Source organism: Arachis hypogaea, chromosome 10 (genome assembly GCF_003086295.3).
Source record: "Arachis hypogaea cultivar Tifrunner chromosome 10, arahy.Tifrunner.gnm2.J5K5, whole genome shotgun sequence".
Lineage (NCBI taxonomy): Eukaryota > Viridiplantae > Streptophyta > Magnoliopsida > Fabales > Fabaceae > Arachis > Arachis hypogaea.
The window spans coordinates 72,480,464-72,497,062 of NC_092045.1; the positions used below are offsets into that span (position 1 = coordinate 72,480,464).

At 38.8% G+C, this 16,599-nt stretch overlaps 1 non-coding gene across 1 annotated transcript; it reads left to right on the forward strand.

The window, feature by feature from the left end:
- The first annotated feature begins 557 nt into the window (after nucleotides 1–557).
- Nucleotides 558–665, forward strand: LOC112719263 (small nucleolar RNA R71). The gene has a single exon (XR_003161572.1). It is a non-coding gene; the product is annotated as a small nucleolar RNA R71 (small nucleolar RNA).
- Nucleotides 666–16,599: the final 15,934 nt, after the last annotated feature.

The window sequence follows — 16,599 nt, forward strand, 5'->3', positions numbered from 1 at the left end:
GAATTCTCTGTCTGTTGCTGAGAAGATGATGGAAAAGGTTTGCTATTGCTAAACCTGTTTCTTCCACCATTATTATTGTTGAAACCTTGTTGGGGTCTATGTTGATCCTTCCATGAAAAATTTGGATGATTTCTCCATGAAAGATTATAGGTGTTTCCATAGGATTCTCCCACGTAGTTCACCTCTTCCATTGAAGGGTTCTCAGGATCATAGGCTTCTTCCTCAGATGAAGCCTCCTTAGTACTGCTTGGTGCATTTTGCATTCCAGACAGACTTTGAGAAATTATATTGACTTGTTGGGTCAATATTTTGTTCTGTGCCAATATGGCATTCAGAGTGTCAATCTCAAGAACTCCTTTCTTCTGAATAGTCCCATTGTTCACAGGATTCCTTTCAGAAGTGTACATGAATTGGTTGTTTGCAACCATTTCAATCAGCTCTTGAGCTTCTGTAGGTGCCTTCTTTAGATGAAGAGAGCCTCCAGCAGAGCTATCCAAAGACATCTTGGATAGTTCAGAGAGACCATCATAGAAAATACCTATGATGCTCCATTCAGAAAGCATATCAGAAGGACACTTTCTGATTAATTGTTTGTATCTTTCCCAAGCTTCATAGAGGGATTCTCCTTCCTTCTGTCTGAAGGTTTGGACTTCCACTCTAAGCTTACTCAATTTTTGAGGTGGAAAGAACTTTACCAAGAAGGCATTGACTAGCTTTTCCCAAGAGTCCAGGCTTTCTTTAGGTTGTGAGTCCAACCATGTCCTAGCTCTGTCTCTTACAGCAAAAGGGAATAGCATAAGTCTGTAGACCTCAGGGTCAACCCCATTAGTCTTGACAGTGTCACAGATTTGCAAGAACTCAGCCAAAAACTGATGAGGATCTTCCAGTGGAAGTCCATGGAACTTGCAATTCTGTTGCATTAGAGAAACTAATTGAGGCTTAAGCTCAAAGTTGTTTGCTCCAATGGCAGGGATAGAGATGCTTCTCCCATAGAAATCGGGAGTAGGTGCAGTGAAGTCACCCAGCACCTTCCTTGCATTGTTGGCATTGTTGTTGTTTTCGGCTGCCATGTGTTCTTCTTCTTTGAAGAATTCGGTTATGTCCTCTACAGAGAGTTGTGCCTTGGCTTCTCTTAGCTTTCACTTCAAGGTCCTTTCGGGTTCAGGATCAGCCTCAACAAGAATGCTTTTGTCCTTGCTCCTGCTCGTAAGAAAGAGAAGGGAACAAGAAAATGTGGAATCCTCTATGTCACAGTATAGAGATTCTTTGAGGTGTCAGAGCAAAAGAAAAATGGAAGGCAGAAGTGGAAAATTCGAACTTATCAAAGAAGATGGAGTTCGAATTTTGCATTAAGGAATAGTGTTAGTCCATAAATAGAAGGATGTGAGAAGAAGGGAAGTGGTTTTCGAAAATTAAGTAAAAGATTTTGAAAACATTTTGAAAGACACTAATTGATTTTCGAAAATAAAAGTGGGAAAGAAATCAAGTGATTTTTGAAAAAGAATTTGAAATTAGAAATCAAAAAGATTTGATTGAAAGTTATTTTGAAAAAGATGTGGTTAAGAAGATATGATTGGTTTTAAAAAGATGTGATTGAAAAGATATGATTTGAAAAACATTTTAAAAAAATTTGATTTTGAAAATTAATGACTTGGCTGTCAAGAAAAGATATGATTCAAACATTAAACCTTTCTCAACAGAAAAGGTAACATACTTGAAATGTTGAATCAAATCATTAATTGATAGCAAGTATCTTTGAAAAAGGAAAGAAATTGATTTTGAAAAAGATTTGATTGAAAAGATATGATTTGAAAAAGATTTGATTTTGAAAAACTTTGAAAACCTGAAAAAAAAAATTGCATTGAAAAACAGAATCTTCCCTCTTGTGCCATCCTGGCGTTAAACGCCCAGAATGGTGCACATTTTGGCATTTAACGCCCAAAACTATACCTTTTTGGGCGTTAAACGCCCAACCAGGTACCCTGGCTGGCGTTTAAACGCCAGTCTGTCCTTCTTCACTGGGCGTTTTGAACGCCCAGCTTTTTCTGTACAATTCCTCTGCAGCATGTTCTGAATCTTCAATTCTCTGTGTTATTGACTTGAGAAGACACAAACAAAAAATAAAAAAAAATATTTTTGGATTTTTAATAATAAGGAAAAATCAAAATGCAACAAGAATCAAATAACAATGTATGCAAGACACCAAACTTAGCAGTTTGTATACTACTGACACTAATGAGAATGCATATGAGACACACAAAACACTCAAGTCAAGAGAATTTAAAGATTAGAGTAAGAAATCATCAAGAACATCTTGAAGATCACTAAGACATATGAATGAATGCATGCAATTAACACCAAACTTAACATGAGACACTAGACTCAAACAAGAAATTTTTGGATTTTATGATTTTGTAATTTTTTTGTGTTTTTCGAAAATTAAGTGGAAAAAAGTATCAAAATTCTTAATGAGAATTCCAGGAATCAGTGCAATGCTAGTCTAAGACTCCGGTCCAGGAATTAGACATGGCTTCACAGCCAGCCAAGCTTTCAAAGAAAGCTTCGGTCCAAAACACTAGACATGGCCAATGGCCAGCCAAGCCTTAGCAGATCACTGCTCCAAAAGCAAGGTTGATAGAGATCAACAAGCTTTTGTGATGATAAGTTGAAACCTCGGTCCAATGAAATTAGACATGGCTTCACAGCCAGCCAGATTTCAACAGATCATCTTGAAACTCTAGAATTCATTCTCAAGAACTCTGAAGAAAAAATACCTAATCTAAGCAACAAGATGAACCGTCAGTTGTCCATACTCGAACAATTCCCGGCAACGGCGCCAAAAACTTGGTAGCGCGAAATTGTGATCAATACTTTTCAAAACTCTAATAATCCCTAGTAATGGCCCCAAAGACTTGGTGCTCACTACCATGGCATAAACACAACTTCGCACAACTAACCAGCAAGTGTACTGGGTCGTCCAAGTAATAAACCTTACGCGAGTAAGGGTCGATCCCACAGAGATTGTTGGTATGAAGCAAGCTATGGTCACCTTGTAAATCTTAGTCAGGCAAACTCAAATGGGTATGGTGATAAACGCATAAAACATAAAGATAAAGATAGAGATACTTATGTAATTCATTGGTAGGAACTTCAGATAAGCGTATGAAGATGCCTTCCCTTCCGTCTCTCTACTTTCCTACTGTCTTCATCCAATCCTTCTTCCTCCTTTCCATGGCAAGCTCAAGCAAGGGTTTCACCGTTGTCAGTGGCTACCTCCCATCCTCTCAGTGGAAATGTTCAACGCACCCTGTCACGGCACGGGTATCCATCTGTCGGTTCTCGATCAGGCCGGAATAGAATCCAGTGATTCTTTTGCGTCTGTCACTAACGCCCCGCCCTCAGGAGTTTGAAGCACGTCACAGTCATTCAATCATTGAATCCTACTCAGAATACCACAGACAAGGTTAGACCTTCCGGATTCTCTTGAATGCCGCCATCAGTTCTAGCCTATACCACGAAGACTCTGATCTCACGGAATGGCTAGCTCGTTTGTCAGGCGAGCACTCGGTTGTCAGGCGATCAACCATGCATCGTGTATCAGGAATCCAAGAGATATTCACCCAATCGAAGATAGAACGGAGGTGGTTGTCAGTCACACGTTCATAGGTGAGAATGATGATGAGTGTCACGGATCATCACATTCATCAAGTTGAAGAACAAGTGATATCTTAGAACAAGAACAAGCGGAATTGAATAGAAGAACAATAGTAATTGCATTAATACTCGAGGTACAGCAGAGCTCCACACCTTAATCTATGGTGTGTAGAAACTCCACCGTTGAAAATACATAAGTACAGGGTCTAGGCATGGCCGAATGGCCAGCCTCCCAATGATCTAAGATAGCCTAAAAATGAAGATAGCTACCCAGATGAAAATACAATAGTATAATGTCTTACTTATAGAAAACTAGTAGCCTAGGGTTTACAGAGATGAGTAAATGACATAAAAATCCACTTTCGGGCCCACTTGGTGTGTGCTTGGGCTGAGCAATGAAGCAATTTCGTGTAGAGACTCTTCTTGGAGTTAAACGCCAGCTTTTATGCCAGTTTGGGCGTTTAACTCCCATTTTGGTGCCAGTTCCGGCGTTTAACGCTGGGATTTCTGAGGGTGACTTTGTACGCCGGTTTGGGCCATCAAATCTTGGGCAAAGTATGGACTATCATATATTGATGGAAAGTCCAGGATGTCTACTTTCCAACGCCGTTGAGAGCGCGCCAATTGGGCTCTGTAGCTCCAGAAAATCCGCTTCGAGTGCAGGGAGGTCAGAATCCAACAGCATCTGCAGTCCTTTTTAGTCTCTGAATCAGATTTTTGCTCAGGTCCCTCAATTTCAGACAGAAAATACCTGAAATCACAGAAAAACACACAAACTCATAGTAAAGTCCAGAAAAGTGAATTTTAACTAAAAACTAATAAAAATATACTAAAAACTAACTAGATCATACTAAAAACATACTAAAAACAATGCCAAAAAGCGTACAAATTATCCGCTCATCAGTCTCCCAGCCCGAAGACGTTGTTTGGGTACACCTTTAGATCCTTTTATTCTAATCCGAGTTTGTCAAAAGTGGGTTTAAACAATATATTCACCAAACTCCCCTTGATCCACTAGAGTTCTATAAAGATTTACATTGGCAAGGATTATTGTTATTACTACTGGGTCGTCGTGGCCAGGCATTACTCCTTGATTATCTTCTTTGGTGAACGACATGGTTGGTAAATCAGGAGTTTGTTATCTTTTCCGACTTGGTATACCTCTTTAAGATGCCTTTTTCGTGAGGATTTTGAGATTCTTCCTCCAGCAAGCCCTCTATTATTCATGTGTATGTATCATTCAAGTTTGTGGGGGTGTTCTTGTCGACCCCGTCTTCATCTCTCTTCCTTTTTCTTTGGTCGTCTGACTTCTCAGCCAAGTATCTGTCTAGCCAACCTTCTTTAGCCAACTTTTCTATGACATTCTTTAAATCACAGCAATCATTGGTAAAATATCAATAAAGCTTGTGGTACTCACAATTTCTATATGACTTCCTACCTTTTATGTTTAATTAGGCAAGGAGGAGAAAGTTTCTCAGTGTAGCATATCTCCCTATAGACATCTACAAGAGAGACTCGAAGTGGGATATAATTATAATACCATCGAGGTTTTTCCAAGTTGTACTCCTCCTTTTTCTTAGCTTCTTTCTCCTTTTCCCGAGTTGGGTAGGACAGGTTGGGCCTTGGGAGAGGCTCTCTAAGTCAAAAATTTTCTTCTATGTTGACATATTTTTTGGCCCACTCGTGTACTTCGTACAAGAAAGTCGAGTGTCGCTTGGATATGGATTGAGAGAACAACCCTTCTTCAAGGCAATTAACTAGTCACATTATCACTACTTCAGTAGGAAAGTTTTGTATTTTCAAGCAAGCTTTGTTGAATCTCTCCATGTAGTCTCAGAGTGTCTCTCCGACTTCCTGTTTAACCCTAGCAAGCCTGGAGCATGCTTCACTTTCTCTTTCTGAATTGAAAATCTAGTAAAGAACTTCCTAGCTAGGTCATCAAAGCAAGTTACTGATTTGGGAGGTAAGTTATCAAACCACTTCATCATTGTTTTGGTCAAAGTTGTCTGAAAGGCTTTGCAACAAGTCGCATTAGAGGAATTAGCTAGCTACATCTGACTCTTGAAATTGCTGGGTGATTTGTGCACGAAAATTACACTCACACTATGTAACTCCGCACAACTAATCAGCAAGTGCACTGGGTCTTCCAGGTAATACCTTACGTGAGTAAGGGTCGAATCCTACGGAGATTGTTGGCTTGAAGCAAGCTATGGTTATCTTATTATTCTTAGTCAGGATACCAACAGGGTTCTTTAGCTTCAATTGTAAAAAGTAAAAGGGCATAAGATAAGTACTTGTTACGCAATAATGGAGAATATGTTGGAATTTTGGAGATGCTTTGTCTTCTGAATCCCTATAACATAATGCTTTCTCACTTTCATAAATGCAAGGTTCCTTCCATGGCAAGCTGTATGTAGGGTGTCACCATTGTCAATGACTACTTCCCATCCTCTCAGTGAAAATGGTTCAAATGCTCTGTGACAGCACGGCTAATCATTTGTCGGTTCTCGATCATGTCGGAATAGGATCCATTGATCCTTTTGCGTCTGTTACTACGCCCAACACTCATGAGTTTGAAACTCATCACAGTCATCCAATCCCTAAATCCTACTCAGAATACCACAGACAAGGTATAGACCTTCCGGATTCTCAAGGATGCTGCCAATGAATTCTAGCTTATACCACGAAGATTCTGATTAAGAAATCTAAGAGATACTCATTCAATCTAATGTAGAATGGAGGTGGTTGTCAGGCAGACGTCCATGGGTTGAGAATGGTGATGAGTGTCACGGATCATCACCTTCCTCATATTGAAGTGCAAATGAACATCTTAGATAGAAACAAGCATGTTTGAAGGGAAAACAGAAATAATTGCATTAATTCATCGAGATGCTACAGAGCTCCTCACCCCCAACAATGGAGTTTAGAGACTCATGCCATCAAAGAGTATAAAGTTCAGATCTAAAATGTCATGAGATCCAAAATAAGTCTCTAAAAGTTGTTTAAATACTAAACTAGTAACCTAGGTTTACAGAAAATGAGTAAACTAAGATGGATAGTGCAGAAATCCACTTCTGGGGCCCACTTGGTGTGTGCTGGGGCTGAGACTTAAGCTTCTCATGTTCCTGGGCTATTTCTGTAGTTAAACACCAGGTTGTAACCTATTTCTGGCGTTTAACTCCAACTTGCAACCTGTTTCTAGCGCTGAATGCCAGAATGCAACATGGAAATACGTCATTTATCTTCATGCAAAGTATGGACTATTATATATTGATGGAAAGCCCTGGATGTCTAATTTCCAACCCAATTGAGAGCGCGCCAATTGGACTCTTCTAGCTCCAAAAAATCCATTCCAAGTGCAGGGAGGTCAGAATCCAACAGCATCAGCAATCCTTTTTCAGCCTGAGTTAGATTTTTGTTCAGCTCCCTCAATTTCAGCCAGAAAATACCTGAAATCACAGGAAAATACACAAACTCATAGTAAAGTCCAGAAATATGATTTTTGCCTAAAAACTAATAAAAATATACTAAAAGCTAACTAAAACATACTAAAAATTACATGAAATTACCCCCAAAAAGCGTATAAAATATCCACTCATCACAACACCAAACTTAAACTGTTGTTTGTCCTCAAGCAACTAGATAAATAAAATAGGATAAAAATAAATCAAGAAGCAATAGTATCTCAGAGTTTTAAGTGAAGCTCAGATTCTAACTAGATGAGCAGGACTAGTAGCTTTTTGCTTCTGAACAGTTTTGGCATCTCACTTTATCCTTTGAAATTCAGAATGATTGGCATCCATAGAAACTCAGAATTCAGATAGTATTATTGATTCTCCTAGTTTAGTATGTTGATTCTTGAACACAGCTACTTGATGAGTCTTGGCCGTGGCCCTAAGAACTTTGTTTTCCAGTATTACCACCGAATACATAAATGCCACAAACACATAACTGGGTGAACCTTTTCAGATTGTGACATAGCTTTGCTCAAGTTCCCAATTAGAGGTGTCCAGAGTTCTTAAGAACACTCTTTTGTTTTGGATCATGACTTTAATCACTCAGTCTTAAGCTTTTCATTTGGACCTGCATGCCACAAGCACATGGTTAGGGACAGCTTGATCTAGCCGCTTAGGCCTGGATTTACTTCCTTGGGCCCTCCTATCCATTGATGCTCAAAGCCTTGGATCCTTTTCACCCTTGCCTTTTGGTTTAAAGGGCTATTGGCTTTTTCTACCTCTTTTGCTTTTCTCTTTTTTTTTTTATTTTTTTCACTGCTTTTTCTTGCTTCAAGAATCAATTTCATGATTTTTCAGATCAGCAATAATATTTCTCTTGTTCATCATTCTATCAGGAGCCAACAATTTTAACATTCATAAAATTCAATATCAAAAATATACACTGTTCAAGCATTCATTCATAAGACAAAAAGTATTGCCACCACATATAAATAATTAGAATTTTCCTTATTAAGAACTCAAAAAAATGTTGCCTCTTTATTCTAAAAATCTACTATTTTATTCATGTTTGATGATGATGAGAAAAATAAATTATAGCTTAATTGGAGATAAAATCAAAATAGAGATACTAATTACTACTACTCATATATAACTTCTAAGGTAAATTCCTAATAAGAACAATTATCACAGAGTTAAGGCTAAGATTAGGACTCAACAACCTTTAGTTTAGGAGATGATGGGTGCTCCTTCAACATGTGGGGTGTCTGGTCCTTCAAGAGACAGCTTCTGGCGCTTCAGCTCCTGTATCTCCGGCTATTCGTCTTCTTTCTGATCGAATTGAACTTTCGGGATCACTGATCTCAGACCCATTATTTTGTGGTAATGGTCTGCATGTTTTTTTTTGTTAAGAACTTCTCTTGATTCCAAAGTGGTTTTGGAATATTCTCTTTCTTGCCTCTTGAAGTGGTTTGTTTTCCCTTAGGTTCCATGATCTTGATGAGTTTTAGCTCAGTGATCACAAAAAAATACACCAAACTTAGAGGTTTGCTTGTCCTCAAGCAAAAGAAAGGAAAGGAGAGGAATAGAAGGAGAGGCAATTTCGAAAGTTCAAAAGATATGATGAGATTTTGAAAAACATTTGAAAAGAGATTGAAGAAGAATGAAGAAATATTTTTAGGATTAAGATTTTTTTGCATTTTTTTTTTTGCATTTTGAAGTTGAAAGATGAGAATTTGTAACATGTTCATGCAAGAAATCATGAATTGAAACATGAAAAATGGAAAAAATGTGAACTGAAAACGAATTTACCTCCTCCCTACAATCCTGGCATTAAACGCCCAAACGCTGCATGTTTTGGGCATTTAACGCCCATCTGTAGCTTCTCTTGTGCGTTTAACGCCCAGCTGTTGCTTCTGGCTGGCATTAAATGCCAGGAATTCCTTTGTCACTGGGCATTTTTCTAAACGCCCAAGACGCTGTAAATCTGGCGTTCAACACCCAGAGAGTGCTTTTTCTGGCGTTTAATGCCTAGATGGCTATCTCTACTGGCGTTGAACGCCCAGTAGATGCTTCTTTTGGGCGTTCAACGCCCAAAATAGCTCTTACTGGCTTTTTTCGCACCAGTGAGCTTCCTTTTTGCTGTTTCATCTCCTTAATCCTTCTGTAACTCTGTGAACTCAAGCAATTGCTATTTTACCTTGAAGATAATGGACATAAACCTGTAAAAATCAATTAATTAACAATTAAGCCTTGTTAATGGCTGGGTTGCCTCCCAGCAAGTGCTTCTTTATTGTCTTTAGCTGGACTATTACTGAGCTTTAATCAAGTCTCAGTTTTGAGCATTCTTGCTCAAAATTGCTTTCAAGATAACGTTTGACTCTCTGTCCATTAACAATGAACTTTTTGTTAGAATCATTATCCTGAAGCTCCACGTATCCAAATGGTGACACACTTGTAATCACATATGGACCTCTCCACCGGGATTTCAATTTTCCGGGGAATAATCTGAGCCTAAAATTAAACAGCAAAACTTTTTGCCCTGGCTCAAAGACTCTGGATGATAGCTTCTTGTCATGCCATCTTTTTGCTTTCTCTTTGTAAATTTTTGCATTTTTGAAAGCATTGAGTCTAAATTCCTCAAGCTCATTTAACTTGAGCAATTGTTTTTCTCCAGCTAACTTGGCATCAAGGTTTAGGAATCTGGTTGCCCAATAGGCCTTATGCTCCAGTTCCACTGGCAAGTGACAGGCTTTTCCATACACAAGCTGGAATGGAGAAGTTCCTATAGGAGTCTTGAATGCTGTTCTATATGCCCACAGAGCATCATCCAAGCTTCTTGCCCAATCCCTTCTACGGTTAATCACAGTCCGTTCCAAGATTCTTTTAAGTTCTCTATTAGAGACTTCAGCTTGCCCATTTGTCTATGGATGATATGGAGTGGCCACCCTATGGCTAACTCCATACCAAACCAAAGCAGAGTAAAGCTGTTTATTGCAGAAATGAGTGCCCCCATCACTGATTAGTACTCTAGGGATACCAAATCTGCTGAAAATGTGTTTCTGGAAGAATTTCAGCACTGTCTTAGTATCATAGTGGGTGTTGCAACAGCTTCAACCCATTTGGATACATAATCCACTGCCACCAGAATATAAGTGTTTGAGTATGATGGTGGGAAAGGCCCCATAAAGTCAATACCCCATACATCAAACAACTCAATCTCCAAGATCCCTTGTTGAGGCATGGCATAACTGTGAGGCAGATTGCCAGATCTTTGGCAACTGTCACAATTAAGTACAAACACTTGGGAGTCTTTATAGAGAGTAGGCCACTAGAAGCCACATTGGAGGACTCTTGTGGCTGTTCGCTCACTTCCAAAATGTCCTCCATATTATGATCCATGGCAGTGCCAGAGGATCTTCTGTGTTTCTTCTTTAGGCCCACATATATGGATTACTCCATCTGCACATCTCTTGAAGAGATATGGTTCATCCCAAAGATAGTACTTTGCATCTGTGATCAATTTCTTTGATTGCTGCCTACTGTACTCTTTGGGTATGAATCTTACTGCCTTGTAGTTTGCAATGTCTGCAAACCATGGCACTTCCTGGATGGCAAAGAGTTGCTCATCCAGAAATTTTTCAGAGATCTCAGTAAGAGGGAGGGATGCCCCTTCTACTGGTTCTATTCGGGACAGGTGATCTATTACTTAGTTTTCTCTCCATTTTCTGTCTCTTATTTCTATATCAAACTCTTGCAGAAGCAACACCCATCTGATGAGTCTGGGTTTTGAATCCTGCTTTGTGAGTAGATATTTAAGAACAACATGGTCAGTGTACACAATCACTTTTGATCCTACTAAATAAGATCTGAACTTGTCAATGGCGTAAACCACTACAAGTAACTCTTTTCTATGGTTGTGTAGTTCTTCTGTGCGTCATTTAAAACACGACTGGCATAGTAAATGACGTGTAGAAGCTTGTCATGCCTTTGTCCCAACACTGCACCAATGGCATGGTCACTGGCATCACACATTAGTTCAAATGGTAATGTCCAATCTGGTGCAGAGATGACTGGTGCTGTGACCAGCTTATCTTTCAGAGTCTCAAACGCCTACAGACACTCCTTATCAAAGATAACTGACGTGTCAGCAGCTAGCAGATTACTCAGAGGTTTGGCAATTTTTGAAAAAATCTTTTATAAACTTCCTATAGAATCCTGCATGCCCCAGAAAGCTTCTGATTGCCGTAACATTGGCAGGTGGTGGTAATTTTTCAATTACCTCTACCTTAGCTTGATCTACCTCTATTCCCTTGTTCAAAATTTTGTGCCCAAGGACAATTCCTTCAGTTACCATAAAGTGACATTTTTCCAGTTTAAAACCTGGTTAGTCTCTTGGCACCTCTTTAGAACAAGTGCAAGATGGTCAAGACAGGAGCTGAATGAGTCTCCAAATACTAAAAAGTCATCCGTGAAGACTTCCAGAAATTTTTCCACCATATCAGAGAAAATAGAGAGCATGCACCTTTGAAAGGTTGCAAGTGCATTGCACAGGCCAAATGGCATCCTTCTGTATGCAAATACGCCGGATGGACATGTGAATGCTGTTTCCTTTTGATCTTGGGGATCTACTGCAATTTGATTATAGCTTGAATATCCATCCAGGAAGCAGTCGTATTCATGACCTGCTAGTCTTTCTAGCATTTGGTCTATGAATGGTAAAGGGAAATGATCCTTTCTGGTAGCTGTATTGAGCCTTCTATAATCAATACACATACGCCACCCTGTAACTGTTTTTGTAGGAACCAGTTCATTTTTTTTATTATGAACCACTGTCATACCACCCTTCTTAGGGACGACTTGGACAGTGCTTACCCAGGGGCTATTAGAAGTGGGATAAATAATCCCAGCCTCTAGTAATTTAGTGACCTCTTTCTGCACCACCTCCTTCATGGCTGGATTCAGCCACCTTTGTGGTTGAACCATTAGCTTAGCGTCACCCTCCAATAGGATCTTGTGCATACATCTGGCTGGGCTAATGCCCTTAAGATCACTGATAGACCACCCAAGAGCTGTCCTGTATGTCCTTAGCACTTGAATTAGTGCTTCCTCTTCCTGTGGTTCTAAGGTAGAACTTATGATGACAGGAAAAGTATCACCTTCTCCTAGAAATGCATATTTCAGGAATGGTGGTAATGGTTTGAGCTCGGGTTTAGGAGGTTTCTCCCCTTCCTGAGGAATTTTTAGAGGTTCTATTATTCTCTCTGGTTCCTCCAGATCAGGCTGAGCATCTTTAAAGATATCCTCTAGCTCTGATTCGAGACTTGAAGAACTGAAGATTGATGGTTTAGAAGTTATAGTAAACTCTCGTTGTAAGTATAATTACTAAACCAAGCAATCAACCTTTCTTACAAATATTTTGGTTGTCACAAGTAACAAACCCCTAAATAAATTGATAACCGAAGTATTTAAACCTCGGGGCGTCTTCTCAAGGAATTTCAGGGAGGTATGACTTATTATTGGCTATGAAAAAGGTAAAATTTTGGGAGTTTTGAGAATGAAGAACAAGTATGATAAATGATAAGCGAAAAAAATAAATAACTATAAAATAAACTCTTGGTAAGATATGAAAATTTAGAAGTCCTATCCTAGTTACTCCTATGAGAATGGAAGTTAATCCCACTTAGTTAACCTTTGCATAAGCAAGGGAAAGTCAAGTGAATCAATTGGTTAGAATTTCCAAGTCCTAGCCAACTCCTAAGGAAAGACCAGAGTTAGTGGAATTCAAATTAATTAGCCGACATAACAATCAATCATGAATAGTTGATAACTCAAGAGCTTCCAGTTAATCAATTAAAGCCAAGAATATAAAAAGATAGATAAAAATCATAGATCTAAAAATATCTCAAATAATATTATTTAAGAAAATCCTAACATGAATGGGCATAAGCCAAATAGGCAACATAAGTAATACAAGCATCAAAGTATCTGAAAGTAAAGGAGACATACAAAGTAAAAGGAATATTGAACTTGATGAAGAGTTGAAATCCTAAATCCTTTAAGAGGAATCCTAACCTAAAATCCTAAGAAAGAGGAGAGAGCCTCTCTCTCTAGAAACTACATCTAAAACTATGGAAAGTGAATTATGAAAGCATGTTTTTGAATGGATGCATTTCCCCACTTTATAGCCTCTAATCTGTGTTCTCTGGGCCGAAAACTGGGTCAGAAACAGCCCAGAAATCGCTGATTGTGAAATCTGGTCTGTACAGGTCGCGGCAAAGTGACGCGGAGGTGTCATCCACGCCTCCGCGCGGATTGGAGTTCGCAAATGCGACGCGTCCGCGTGGAGCGCATGTTCGCGTCGCCTATCTATACGGCCATTATGGTGAATTATATATCAAATCGAAGCCCCGGTTGTTAGCTTTCCAACACAAGTAGAACCGCATCATTTGGACCTCTGTAGCTCAAGTTATGATCGTTTTAGTGCGAGTGGGTCAGGCTGACAGCTTTGCAGTTCCTTCCACTTTTGCATGCTTCCTTTCCATCCTCTGAGCCATTCTTGCCCTGTAATCTCTAAAATCACTTAACACACATATCAAGGCATCTAATGGTAATAAGAGAGGATTAAAATAAAAGGAAATAAAAGCCAAAGAAGCATGTTTTCAATCATAGCACAGAATCAGGAAGGAAAATATAAAACATGCAAATCATATGAATACATGGGTAAAGAGTTGATAAAATCCACTCAATTAAGCACAAGATAAACCATAAAATAGTGGTTTATCAACCTCCCCACACTTAAACATTAGCATGTCCTCATGCTAAGCTCAAGAGAACTAAAAGAGTGAAGAGGAATGGTACAATGTATGAAATGCAACATATCTATATGAATGCAACTACATGCAGAATGTTTCTACCTACTTGGTTAAAAGTAAATAAGCTTTTTCAAGACAAACATGAATCAAATTCCACTAATTCAAATTACACAATAAACGACAGGTAAACTTGTAAGAAGATAGCTCATGAAAGTAGGGAACATAGAATCAATCATTGAACCCTCACAGGACGTGTATATGCACTCTAATCTCTCAAGTGTATAGGGTAATTCACTCTACTCTTATCTAATCATGCTTTCTAAACTTTGTTCTTCATCTAACCAATCAACAAATATTTAATGTACTAATGCAAACATCATGAGGTCTTTTCAAGGTTGTAATGGGGCCAAGGCAAGGGTGAGGGTATATGTATGGCTAAGTGAGCTATAAATTGAATCTTTGAATAACCTGGGCTATCACCTAACATACATACATTCTATATAACTTCTAAAATCATGCCTAGCTACCCATAATTCCCACTTTTGTATCACATACTCATGTATCAATTTTTCTTTTAATTTGTGTCACATATGCATTGATCTTTTATTAACTTAACATTGGGGTAAATTTGTCCCCTTATTTATTTATTTATATTATATTATATTATATATATATATATATATATATATATATATTCTTTTCTCTTTTTTTTCTTTTTTTTTGAGACATAAAAACTAAAATAGCATATCAATGCATATGGAATTTTTAATTTTCTGTTTTACATGAGTAGATACCCAAATTTCCCAATATTTAGAATTAGAAACATGATACATTCCCTTATTAACCCATGTTCCCACAGTTTTCCCACGCTTAGTTGATGCACAACCTCTATCTTAAGCTAACCAAAGATTCAATTGGGATATTTAATTTGTTTTCCTGCTTAAGGCTAGTGATGTGGTTATAAAACAGAAGGGGATTAAAAGCTCAAAGTGGCTAATAGGCTTTATTTGGGATAAGTGAGTTAATAATCAAATATGGCCTCAATCATATGCAAGCGTGTAAATACACTAAATAATGGACATATAGAATGGAACAAAGCAAAGATTTGCAATCATAGAGAAGAAAACACACAAGAATAAAATAATATGGTTAAATAATGTAACCATACAATTAAGCTCAAATCTTACAGGTTGTGTGTTCTAGCTTTTACCTATGTTCCAAATAAAACTTCCAAACAAGTTTTTCAAACAGTTTAATTCAAATTAGTGAAATGTTATAAAAATTTTCTTGAAAAAGAAAATATTACTTCAACCAAGTGGTAAAATATGCACAAAATCAAATAGATATGCAATCAAACATGCAAATGCAACAATAAAAAACAAAAATTGGTGTTGAGAAGGGACTAACTGACCCGTGGAGATTGGTATCGACCTCCCCACACTTAAAGATTACACCGTCCTCGGTGCATGCAAAGATGTGCAGGTGGATGGGGGTTGTGGTTCCTCAACTGGTGCGCTTTTTTTGTTCCTTTCCTTGTCGGTGGTTTGGGAGTAGCTTTCTCTCCACCCTTCTTAGTGGCCATCCTGAAAAAGGGAAGAGAAAGTAAATTAAATCTAAAGAGATAGAGCAAGGAAGAGGATTGAATGAGTGATAATCAGTGCACGGTAAAGATGAATGAAGTGAGCACATGGTCATGACAACATGTGAAAAGTTCATCAAAGGGAATAGAATAAGTGCACGATAGGGTAAGTAGATGCAAGATGTTTATTGGCATGCTGGCAAGGGCATGAGTAGCATAGATCAAGCATCACCTCGTAACAAACGATCACGTTTGTATTGACAATTAAATTCAATTAATACAATAGTAAAGGAAATTTGTGAAAAGCAGGCATTGAATAGTAGAATAGAATAATGTAGAAAAGTGCATGATGCCATATGGACTTTTTCACAAACACATAGCATGCATGGTAAATAATCCAATGAAAATAATAAATTGAACATGCAAGCAACCTTTGAAAAATATAATTGCCAAACAATTTTGCAACAATCCACAATGACCAAATAAATTTCCAACACCGACATAAAAATGCATGAAAATAAAAAAAAGGAAGGAGAAAGAAGGAAGAAGGAGGAAGGGAGAAAATAAGAAAGGAAAAGAAAAAGTAGGATTTGGGGAAGAAAAAGATAAGATATTTTGGCAGAGTAAGATAAGCTGTGCGCCGCTGGTGACGCGGACGCGTGCATGACGCGGTCGCATGGGGCGCGGTGTTCTCAAGTGACGCGGACGCGTGTAGCACGCGGACGCGTGACTCGATTTTTGTGCTAGGGCGCGAGTGCAGCTCCGCGTTCGCACAACTCTCTGTTTAAATGCATTTTTGCCAAAACTTTGGATGACGCAGTCGCGTGGGTGACACGATCGCGTGGATGGCCTATTTTAAAAATGACGCGGACGCGTGGGGCACGCGTTCGCGTGGTAGGGCTTGTGCTTCTAACACGAATCCAGCCCAATTCTAGCTCAACTTTCGGCTATACACCCTTTTTACGTCGAATTTGAGGCACGCGTTCGCGTGGGTGACGCAGACACGTGGGAGGCGTTTTTCCTCACGTGACTCTCTGTTCAATTATCCTTTCTTCAAAACGCACTGGTGACGCGGACGCGTCAGCGACGCGCTCGCATC